The sequence below is a fragment of the Acyrthosiphon pisum genome, chromosome A2 (genome assembly GCF_005508785.2).
Source record: "Acyrthosiphon pisum isolate AL4f chromosome A2, pea_aphid_22Mar2018_4r6ur, whole genome shotgun sequence".
Lineage (NCBI taxonomy): Eukaryota > Metazoa > Arthropoda > Insecta > Hemiptera > Aphididae > Acyrthosiphon > Acyrthosiphon pisum.
In genome coordinates this window covers 75022237-75033430 of record NC_042495.1, presented here as the reverse complement: position 1 = coordinate 75033430, position 11194 = coordinate 75022237, and the positions used below count along the sequence as shown (strand labels likewise).

The window sequence follows — 11194 nt, the reverse complement described above, 5'->3', positions numbered from 1 at the left end:
TATCCACCCAAAAATTTTTTATCGTTATTTAAAAAAAAAAATACTTAGAAAAAATGGAAAATTTCATTTGTCTATAAATAGCTCAAAAAAGGTCGAAACACTTTGAAAATTTAACCCTGTATAGACAACGTTAATATAAACATCTGTTGCAAATTTCAAGTGCTTACAATAATTATTTTTTGAGTTACAGTAAAATTAAGTTTTCGTTTTTGTCAAAAATTGGTTTTGCGTAAAAATTCGCGTTTTTCCGTTATTTTTTTAAGGTTTTTCCTGCCGCTTTTGAAAAGTATTGGGAAATTTTCACTTTTGACCCCCCAAAGTACCAACTAGATTCACTTTCCTTTCAGAAAAGGTACAACTTTTGAAAATCGAAGCATTTTTACTGCTCCAAAAGTTGTCGTCAGACACAAAAAAAAAAAAAAAAAAAAAAAAAAAAAAAAAAAAAAAAAACACACATCATTGTAAAATCAATACATTCATCACTTCGTTCAGAATCTAAAATGCTCAGTATTCACTTAAAAATTAAAATGTGGGGAAAAACCTACAAGAGAACACGGATACGGGATAATTTTCTTAGAATACAAAATTGGAACTGCCAGACGTACATTCTGATATACATATTATGACAGTTACATATTATTGACTGTTACAACATAATATTCGGTACGACGTTCTTTTAATATTTATTAGTACCTATCTAACTATGTAAAACGGTCAACTTTAGATAAGTTAAATCTTACTTGGAAGTTATCGATAAGTATTGTAATTAGTTAAAAATATGATTTAAATTTTAAAGTGAATATGAGATGAATAATGAATTAATTAAATAGTATGCGATGATGAGATAATATTTTATAATTATTTATGCATCTCTATAAAAGTGCAGTTAAATATTAATTTTTACTATAATATATCTTTGACTCATTACTCAAATATTATCATTTAGTGTTATGTTTCTTATTTGGGGGAGGGGGGGGGTGAGAACCAGAGTTTTCTTTTGATTTAAAGTCCGGGTGAATTAATACGTGATAAGTATATTATAATACATTTATCACTTACCTTTCGAAGAAATTGCAATCCAGGATTATTTGTGTAAGATCTTACTGGATGTCTATGATATCTGGACGACACTGGATGATGAACAGGAAATATCTATTGAAATAATTTTCCAACGAACAGAAATATAATACAATTGATTAATTTTTATATTTTAAAAGAACAATTTAAGTATGAAAAATGTACAATAATTGTGGTCAGATTGAATGAGCGACTGAGCGCCGTTGTATACTTGTATGTATACTCGTATGGGTTTTTATAAATGATGGTGCGACTGTGTGAGATGCCGCCTTTGACCGTACGTAATCGAATATTGTAGATTGCAGCATTCCTCTATAAAGCATGTATATGTTTCATGTGTCATTATAATTTTAGGATAATGTATTGGTAATTTGGTAATTTGTATTTATACAATTATACAGCTGATGATAATATTGTAATATTGTACAATTTAATTTCTTTTCTTAAATCTAAATATAATCTAATAAAATAATGATATACGTGTATATCATTACAGTATCTAAAAAAGACCTTGTCTAACAAGTATCATGCAAATATATCATATAATGTATTAATACTTGAATTTATTTGAAGTTCACTATTGTTAAATTATTTTCATATAATTAAGTAGGTACTTCATTGCTATACTCCGGCCCACGAGAGTCCATATGTCAGAACGCGTCCGTCACTGCGCATTGGCACGTTGGGAATGGCATCATGGTGGGAGAAAACAGACGTCACGTATTACTATATGAATGTGCGGTTTACGTATGGACTCTCGTGGGCCGGAGTATACAAAATTATATATTATAACAAAAGCTCTTTGAAGTGATGACATATTCTAAAGAGACATAAGTACATACCTATCACACAATTTAAATGCTTCAATATTTACCAATATTCTATAATCGCCATAATAATATATCTAAAAATTAAATAGAAAATATTATTTAAAAAAAATATAGATTATTACATATTTTATATTTATATTTAATTTTCACAATAAATATAAATTATTAATGACACGTTTAGACGTGTATAGTTCTTGTAATAATTATAATTTATTAAAATTATTATTATGATTTATTACAACACATATTTATAAATAATATAAAGGCGTAAAGCCTTTATAGCTTATACGGTTATACGTGTATTGTATTGGTAACAATTTGTAACAATTACAAAATGTATCTACTGTGATGTTTTAATTAATTATCTCTATCTATAAATATTTTATTATAATAATAGTTAACATGTATAATGTTCCACATATTATTTGAAATTGCAGCGTCTTGCGTGTCGTATAATATCGTGCACGCGTTGGTAGATTAATGATCACGCAAACAAGAAGTTGTTATAATACAAATTTTTCTGCTGAATATATCTACATACCTAGATATATTATACCTATATTAAAAACATAACTCATGTTTTATGTGCGTACTATGTAGTATGTATAATATAGATGTATAAAATCTGAACGATTATTATATCACTTATTTCGATGTATGTACCTACCTAGTGCCTACATACATATGTACCTACCTAATTATATTATTTTAATTACTTCATTTTCTTTGAAAATATTCAATTGTTTTAATTACGTTAAAACAACAACAACAGTTTCATAAAAAAAAAAACAACTTTTATACGACATGTTTTATAGAGTCCTAACTCCAAAAATATTTTATTGTTTTGAAAATAATAATACATTTATAAAACAGTATATATATATATATAATAAACATATATATATATATGTTTGAATATTGAACGAAAGAATCAGTCATATAATTTCAATCAAATATTTCATTCAATCGAATTTTAAATTAGTAGGAAATTACTAGTAAGTAAGTATATAGCGAAAATAATTGTTGTCGTATTTTCAAAACCTATAAAGATTTAGATTATAGGTATATGATTAGGCTTAAAGCCTTTTACATGAAAAGTGATCAACATACGCCATCCTAAAACCAAATATATGTGACATTCCATGTAGTATAATATGGATTGAATAGTATCAATAATCAGAATCTATATTTTATATATAGTGTACCTATATATATATAGGTACACTCCTTTCAATTCTAAATCCACTGAATTTCACATCAAGCTCATATTTAAAATTTAAATCAAGGCTGGTTTATTTAGCTATAGTGTAATTTTAACATTTACATTTTATCTACAGCTATAGAGACTATAACTGTCGTACATAAAAAGAAGCTTGTGTCACACCTGCTTCGAAATTTTTATTTTAGATACCGGTTAAAGTGTTGGAAAATAACCTTTGATAACAGTAAATGTTTTTTTCAGACCGACTTAATAATTATTGTTGATATAGGTAGGTGAATATGGCAAAAACCTTATCATAGAGTCAAAAAAAAATGTATATCGCTTCGCTCGAAAAAATTGTTTTATTTCACCCCATAGTATGTAAATTAAATACAAGTAATGTTTATACTTTTTGGAGGTTATTTTGGATATTATTTTTAGTACTTCTCTTAAAAAAATGATGTAAATTGTATAAGCACGTTACACATGCATTTATTAAACCAATATGAATTAACTAATGCTAAAAAATTTACTTTACTATTTACACATATTATTATTTATAAGATAATAAGCATGGTATCCTGGCAAAATCCCGAAACTACTTCTGCAATATGGTCATAATAGCAAAACCAAAATAACGAATACAAAATGAGAAAATGTAGTTAATATGGATTACAAAAATATCAAAAATGTAGTTGAGGAGGTAGAGATTACAAAAACATCGAACATTTTATTTTATTTGAATTAAAATTATATTAATTAAAAAGTTCAAAGTCTATAATATAATAATAAATATAAAGCATTTGGTATATTAATCAAAAATAAAAGTATAATATTTACACTTGCAAGTTAAAATGATATGCAATATTGCAATACCCTTTAAAAAGTGCAGTGTGTTATTTGTGTAATGTGTTTAAAAAATTTACCATAATATATTCTATTTTTTTTTTGCCGTTGAATATTTTGTATGAATAAGCATAATAATATAGATATTTTTTAAATGAATAAAAATTAATAAATAGCAATTATCGAGGTTACCAATTTGACAAAAATACATACAGAAAATTTGGGAAAAATTGGACAAACGTTGACAAATTTCCTATTGAGGAACTACGATGTAGGTCACTTATGCAATGAGTATACCTATAACATGTCCTACGACTTTGGTTTTTAGAATGTTAGATACTGACGTACCGTACGTCCGTACTACAATTTATTGTCACAAATACAATTGTGCGCTTGGTATTTACTATTTTGTATTTATCAGCATTATATTATAATTCATACTGCATTTTACGCATAAAATGATATTGGTATTATTTCGTTTATAATATATGCATTATTGACATTCAATTAATTAAATCTTCTCTTCACTATTTCAAAAAGTGACCAGTATTTATTACTTATCATTTCATATTTAGATATGTTTACCGAGTACATTTTACCAATATGGGATTTGATTAGGACGAATAACTAATATTTAAAAATAGTTTAGCATAACGTTAAGTTATTTTTTTAATCGACGTCCAATAAAAAAATGTATATTTAAAAAGAAAAATTTTTATAAATTTTTAACTCAAAATAATTTGCTAATTTTCTTTGAATTTTAAATGCTTATAGAAAAAAACTGTGACTAAGGATTCTTAATATTTTTCAAATTTCATTGTAACAATATAGTAGGAGCCTTGTATTAAATTGTCAAGCTTTTTCACCCAATTAATACAGTTTTATTGACATTCATAGAAAAAAAAACTAATATAATTGAAACTGAAAATGTCCCTAAACAGTTCAAAACAAATCAAAATATTTTGAACATGTTATCGTGTACAGAAAATTCAAATATAAACAACCAGTGAACATTTCATGTATATACGGTAATTTGTTATAGAGTTACACCAAAAACCAAAATCGATTTTGTAAAAAAACCGATTACGCGCGTAAAAATGTGCGTTTTTCCTTTATTTGTATGTTATTTATCCAGGCGCTTTCGATAACTATTGTGAATTTTAAATTTGGACCTCCCGAATGCACCAACTAGGTTGACTTTCCCATCGAACAAGATACTATTGAAGAAAATTGAAACAGTTTTACTGCCCCAAACGGTAGTGACAGACAAAAAAATAAAAAATATAGGTTCACGTAATTAATATTATTATTATACTAGCTGATCCTGCGCACTTCGTTCCCCGTAGAAAATTGCAAATTTAAAAAAATGGCGATTGTTCAACTTCTTTTGAGTGAAACTAAGCCTCCATGCAGGTATAGGCAATTCGACTACGTCGGATTACGGACAATGTGCGACACCATATTAAGTTAAAATTTAATTTGTTGCACGCTTGCACCTGATCTGCCCGTTTAACCAATGGCCATCAAATAATAAATACTAATTTCTACTAATTATTTCTCCTATTACCAATAGCTACCATTTATAATCAAAAATGTCCACCATTAATCTCAAAATACTAAAATCGTGATTAAAAAATGGTGGGTAGGAGGGTGAAAAATACTTTACAACCTTTTCTCTTACCTACCAAATATACAAAAAAAATGTCATTGAAATCGGTCGAGCCGTTTTGGAGGAGTGCGGCGATAAACTCCTTGACACGAGATTTGTATATATTTGATTAGCATTTTTTTACTATGTGTTGTACTATATTAAACCAAAATTCCATGTACTTAACCCTTTTACTGGGGTCACACAATTATTATCATTTATATAAGTGTAATATTACTAGAGTTGATTTCATTTATTTTATGTATTTTATGTATAATACATATTATTTAAGTAAATAGTCTAAAGTAATATTTTCACACACACACTTTGATGCAAATAAATATTTATATTTTACGTTTTATGTGTGTTTCAGAAAGTACCTATCATCATCAACACTTAAGTCCTAAACAGCAACGAGATAAGAATAAAAAATGAATAAATATCTGTTTGGGGTCGAGGTAAGTTACATATCGAATGGTTAAAAATTAAGTTTATACATTATAACATGTATATAATACCTACCTACTTATAAAGTATAATTTTATAAACATAACCAAAAATATTTTTAAAATTTATAGTTAATTAGTTAATATTGTATACCTATTATATAATACGCATCGGCTAGGTATCATTAATTTTGCTATATTATCCTATATCTCGAATATACATGTATAAATTATAATTATTATTCGTGGTTGAATATCCTCATGGGAGGGCCGGTATTAATACCTACTATCGGTTATAGTGTCAATATAATATTATATATTTAACTACGCAGAACTATTATATACAGTTATACAGAGTGGTCCATTTAACAATAAACACTTTTGTTATTTCAAAAAGATAAAACATTTTTTTGAAATTTTCGATCCGTAAAATTTAAATAGGTATTGAAATATCATATTATACCTATAATGTTAAGTATTTTTTATGCTCCCTGAAACAATCAATATACTATGTCCATATAGAAGAGGAGAACAGTAAAAGTTTCGATCCTGAGCTCAACATTTTAAGAATGGTAGGTAGGTAGTCATTTGTATAAATATAAGGCGTTAGGAATATAATATAATGTTCAAGCTTTTTACATTTTACAAACAAAATATTTCGAATGAAGTTAATAATTTTCTATTTTCTATATTTTCTATAATATCGAGTATCGATTATCTGACTTCAGTGATATTATATGTTACATTATCATACCGTATTCGCAAGATATCAATAATAGAGTGGATCACTGATCAGTAATAATATCTCTAGACATGTTGTGTTCATATATATTTCATATTACCTATATATGTTTCATTTAGGTACATTATAACATTGAGTATATTATGACCCTTGTTTTGTGTTCGTGTGATAGTGGTTACGAGCTAGGGGATGGGTTGGAACAGACATAATACCTACATGGTATACACATGCACTGTGTTAAGCAGGTGCATATATATTACATTAATCATAAACAAGTTTAAGGCTCCACTGACAGTTTATATTTCGCATGCTTCCCGCTCTTATAGCCTGAATTATTTTGTTCTTTCCATTCCACCTGTTCGACTTGCTTTATTTTTCCGCTCGCCATAATGGCACCACTAGTCTTTGCCGCCTATCTATGTACAACGATTGCATTTTATGTGTATTCGTGACTACCACCAAGGTTTTATGTCAATCGTAAACGTGAGTGAACATCTTTTGTTTTATGGGTTTTGATTTGATTTTAAATTAAGTAAATACAATTATTTAATAACTTTATCAACCGATTCAATTTATTGAACTCTTAATGGTAACTGCACATACAAATATCACATTAAAAAAAGATTCACTTCTATAGAAGTACCTATTATAAATTATATTATAAGGTTCACTATACCTACAGGTTCCAGTGGTTATTTCAAAACATTATAAGTTCAATTTTTATTTTTTTCAAAGTAAAGTATAAGCTAATCAATTTATCTATTTTTATTCATTTTTTATTCATTTCTCTTTTTCCTTTTTTTTTAAAACAAAATTCTATATTTTGAATTTTTTACTGTACAGTAGAATATTTTTTTGAAAATTTTGATGTTTTTATACTAAGCCAATGATTAATAAACATAGTTAAATATTTAAATAACCATTTAAAGTTTTATGAGTCCAACATCATAATTTTGTTGGGACAGTGGTGTATTTATCACTTATATGTAACATATTTGATAATATTTAATGTAAACCTTAGTTAATCAATAATCATATTATCATGAGATTGTACTAGTACGAAAAATGCTCAATTTAACCTAAGAATTAAAGTTATAAAAAAATATAATATTCCTATACATTAAAAAAATATAATAAAAACCATATTTTTAACTCTGCGTTTAATGTAAAAGTAATTTCGTTATTTAAAAGATAATTTGCTTTATAATCTTAAGATTAATATTTATTATAAATCATTGATTTTTACGAATTCATTAATGTTATTAAAGACAATTTTGAAATATTTCAAATACTGCTTTAATTGCTTAAAATTATGAACTGAAATATGGAGACACATTTTGTTAGTAATACAATACCCATAACGTATATGATTATGTATACAATTTTATATTACCATATATTAACATCGTTAAAATAACCAATCGCGTATCAATATTATTATTTTAAACGATAGTATCGTTAAATTTAAAATATCCACTGTTGGAAATATATTAATATTATAATTTCAAAGAAATTTAATGATAAGACTATGTTGCGTAAAATGAAAATTTTAATAACTATCCCTTAGCCCTTATGGGCTATGGTGATATTTAAAGGAACGATGGATGAGTTAATTATTATAATTTTCCATTTAAATTGTCAGGGGATAGTCCGAGAGGGGACTTAAATTATGCGCTAGCGATAATTTCCTTCTATCATGCTCCGTCGATCATGTTGAAAACCACTTTGTTTCATTATAATTATTCGGTAGTTTCTGTGACCTAGGAAACTTAATGACCTTTTTCACACGCCATTAGGAAATACTTATATAACATAAGAAGATACATTTTTCTTTATTTATTTGAATGTTTACTCTATAAATGTATTAATATTAATTTAATAAATCTATATTTATACTTTTTAGTACCTATCTAATATATTGACATAATACGTATGTTAGATTAAATATAATTAATTAACATAAATATGTATGCCTATAAGAAATTATAGTTTAAAACTTTTAATAAATGTTGACATTTAACATTTACATAAACTTCTTATTGACAACATATTTTTGAAAAACGTATTTTTAAATAAAATATAAATATTACATAATCGATCGTTAAATATATTAGGTACTATTTAAAAGTGCATTTGTGCATTAGCTAGTGAAATAAATGCAAAATGTGTAGTTAAGTTGGTTTATACTTAATGTAGAGTGAGCAATTTAAAATGTTGCATTAATTGTTAATGTAATACTGTTATAGATATATATTGTATATTAATCAACGATTACATTTTTACAAAATATATTTGAATACAATTTATAAATAGTTAATTAAGATTCACCTTAGAATATTACCTATAATTTATATGAATAGGTACCACTCTTAAAATTATTTTTAAAAGATAATAGGTATTTTTCTAATTTAAAATTCATGAAGTGTTCTAAGTTTTAATTTTACAATACAAATTTTAAGTATTTGGATAAAATACACCAGCGTTAATTTTATACAAAATATTTGAACGACAGATATAATTTTAAACAGTTTTTATACAAATTATTAAAATCTTATTGAAATATTAAATTAATTTCTTAAAGTCATTTTAGAACAATGATTTTAAAAATATACATATATATAGGAACTCTGTACGAAATACGTAATAGTTAATTTCCTTTCATTGTTATTGGAAGCATGTAGTCTATGATATTATCCGATCAATTAACCATAACAGTAGTAGGGAGAACATTAGGCTGGTGTAACTGTGTAATGGTAAATCCATGAAAAATATTTACTTATTCTTTACTAATTTATTGTTTTTTCCTTCATTGTCACTTATGAATTATGATGTTAGAAAATATCCTTAATATAATTGTAGCCAATAGAACACAAATTATTTAAATTTCATATATTATTAAATTCAACGTTTCCTTAAAATAATCTATAAATCACAATCTATGATAATGAAAATACTACCTACGCTATTTTATACGTGTAACAAACAAAAACAACTGGAAAATATTCAAATATATTTATTATATAGGTACATAATTTCATGTTATTCTGAATTCGTATATCTGTTGTATTATTATTCTAGCGTGATTAAGTATCATTAACGAAATATCGCTATAGGGAGTAGAAAAATGCAACTTTTTTCACGTTTTAAACTCTTAAACATTTTCTCATGAATATAATAAATTATTGATGATATACCTATTCAATTTTTGATATCTATTAGTTTTACATTGGTACAAATTTAACTTTTAAGAATTACTATGATTTAATTAAAAAGTTTATTTATTGTTTTCGGTTTTGAATAGAAATTATTTTGATAAATACATGGCATCGAATAAATAAATAAGTTTTATAGTTTAAAAATGTATTTTTTAAATGTGGAGTAAATACAAATGAAAAGTGGTTGTGTTATCATGGAAACCTGTAAAGTGATGTATCATTAATCATAACTTGTATCTATGCTATCTGACCTAAATATTGCCATGTTGTCAATGATTGTATAATTTAAAATAAAATTAGATACGATATATTTACCTACTTACAATCTTCTATATATTTAATGCGGAGAGCCATTTCTACGTCCAACAATTATTTCCGAACATAAGGGGTCGATTTTAATGAAAGCTTAAGGATATATATTCGCAAAAATAACAAATATTAATTAACTCTTCTGGATAATAAACTGACTCTGTCATGACATAAAATATAGGTTATATTGAAAATCTATCTTTAATATTAGTTTGCTTCATTACCTCAATTTACCTGTAGCCTGGAGGTATTTAATTTGTTTAAACTTTGAATAATTGTATGCTTATTTATATTATAAACTTATTTCCGTGATTACTATATAGATGGGGACAATAATGATGCCCATGTCAAAAATGGCCATTGACAATGATAAGAAAGCCTATATACGTAAAGGAGTGAAGTAGGTAAAGGTAACGGCTCTGCTGAATAGTAGGTGCCAAGAGTACCACTTCAATGAGGAGTATGTCTCTGTAATAGTGTAATGTATGTATTACATTTGAATTCAATGATAAATCATAGGATAAGAATATCGATTCTGAACGGAAACTGTCTGTCAACCTATTATTACTGCTATGTTGCTATAAGTTTATTATCCCACGGGATGCCACCATTCGGTGACTTCCTCTCCCGTCAATCAAACCACATCAAATTTACTTATTGCATAACGTGTAAATATAGATTGTAAATACACATTTTTGTTCAATAAAAAAAAAAAAAAATGTATTATACATATACCTAATATATTAATATTGATATTATAATATAGTCATTAATATTGGCGCCAGTGCTCGAATTGGGAATTATTAAGTAGAGGAGCTCAATCCAACAATTTATAAACTGCGTTCCAAGTGCAAAATTATTCAACGCAGACTCGTGGCGG

At 26.2% G+C, this 11194-nt stretch overlaps 1 protein-coding gene across 3 annotated transcripts in view; it reads left to right on the top strand.

Annotated features, from left to right (window-relative positions):
* LOC100569600 (putative glycine-rich cell wall structural protein 1) overlaps window positions 1-11194 on the top strand; it is a 19597-nt gene that overhangs the window by 2848 nt on the left and 5555 nt on the right. For all 3 annotated transcript variants that reach the window (XM_016802471.2, XM_008182429.3, XM_029489589.1), the window contains exon 2: window positions 5976-6060. The gene's annotated coding sequence lies outside the window, so the exon portion shown is untranslated. The remainder of the gene's footprint in view (window positions 1-5975; window positions 6061-11194) is intronic.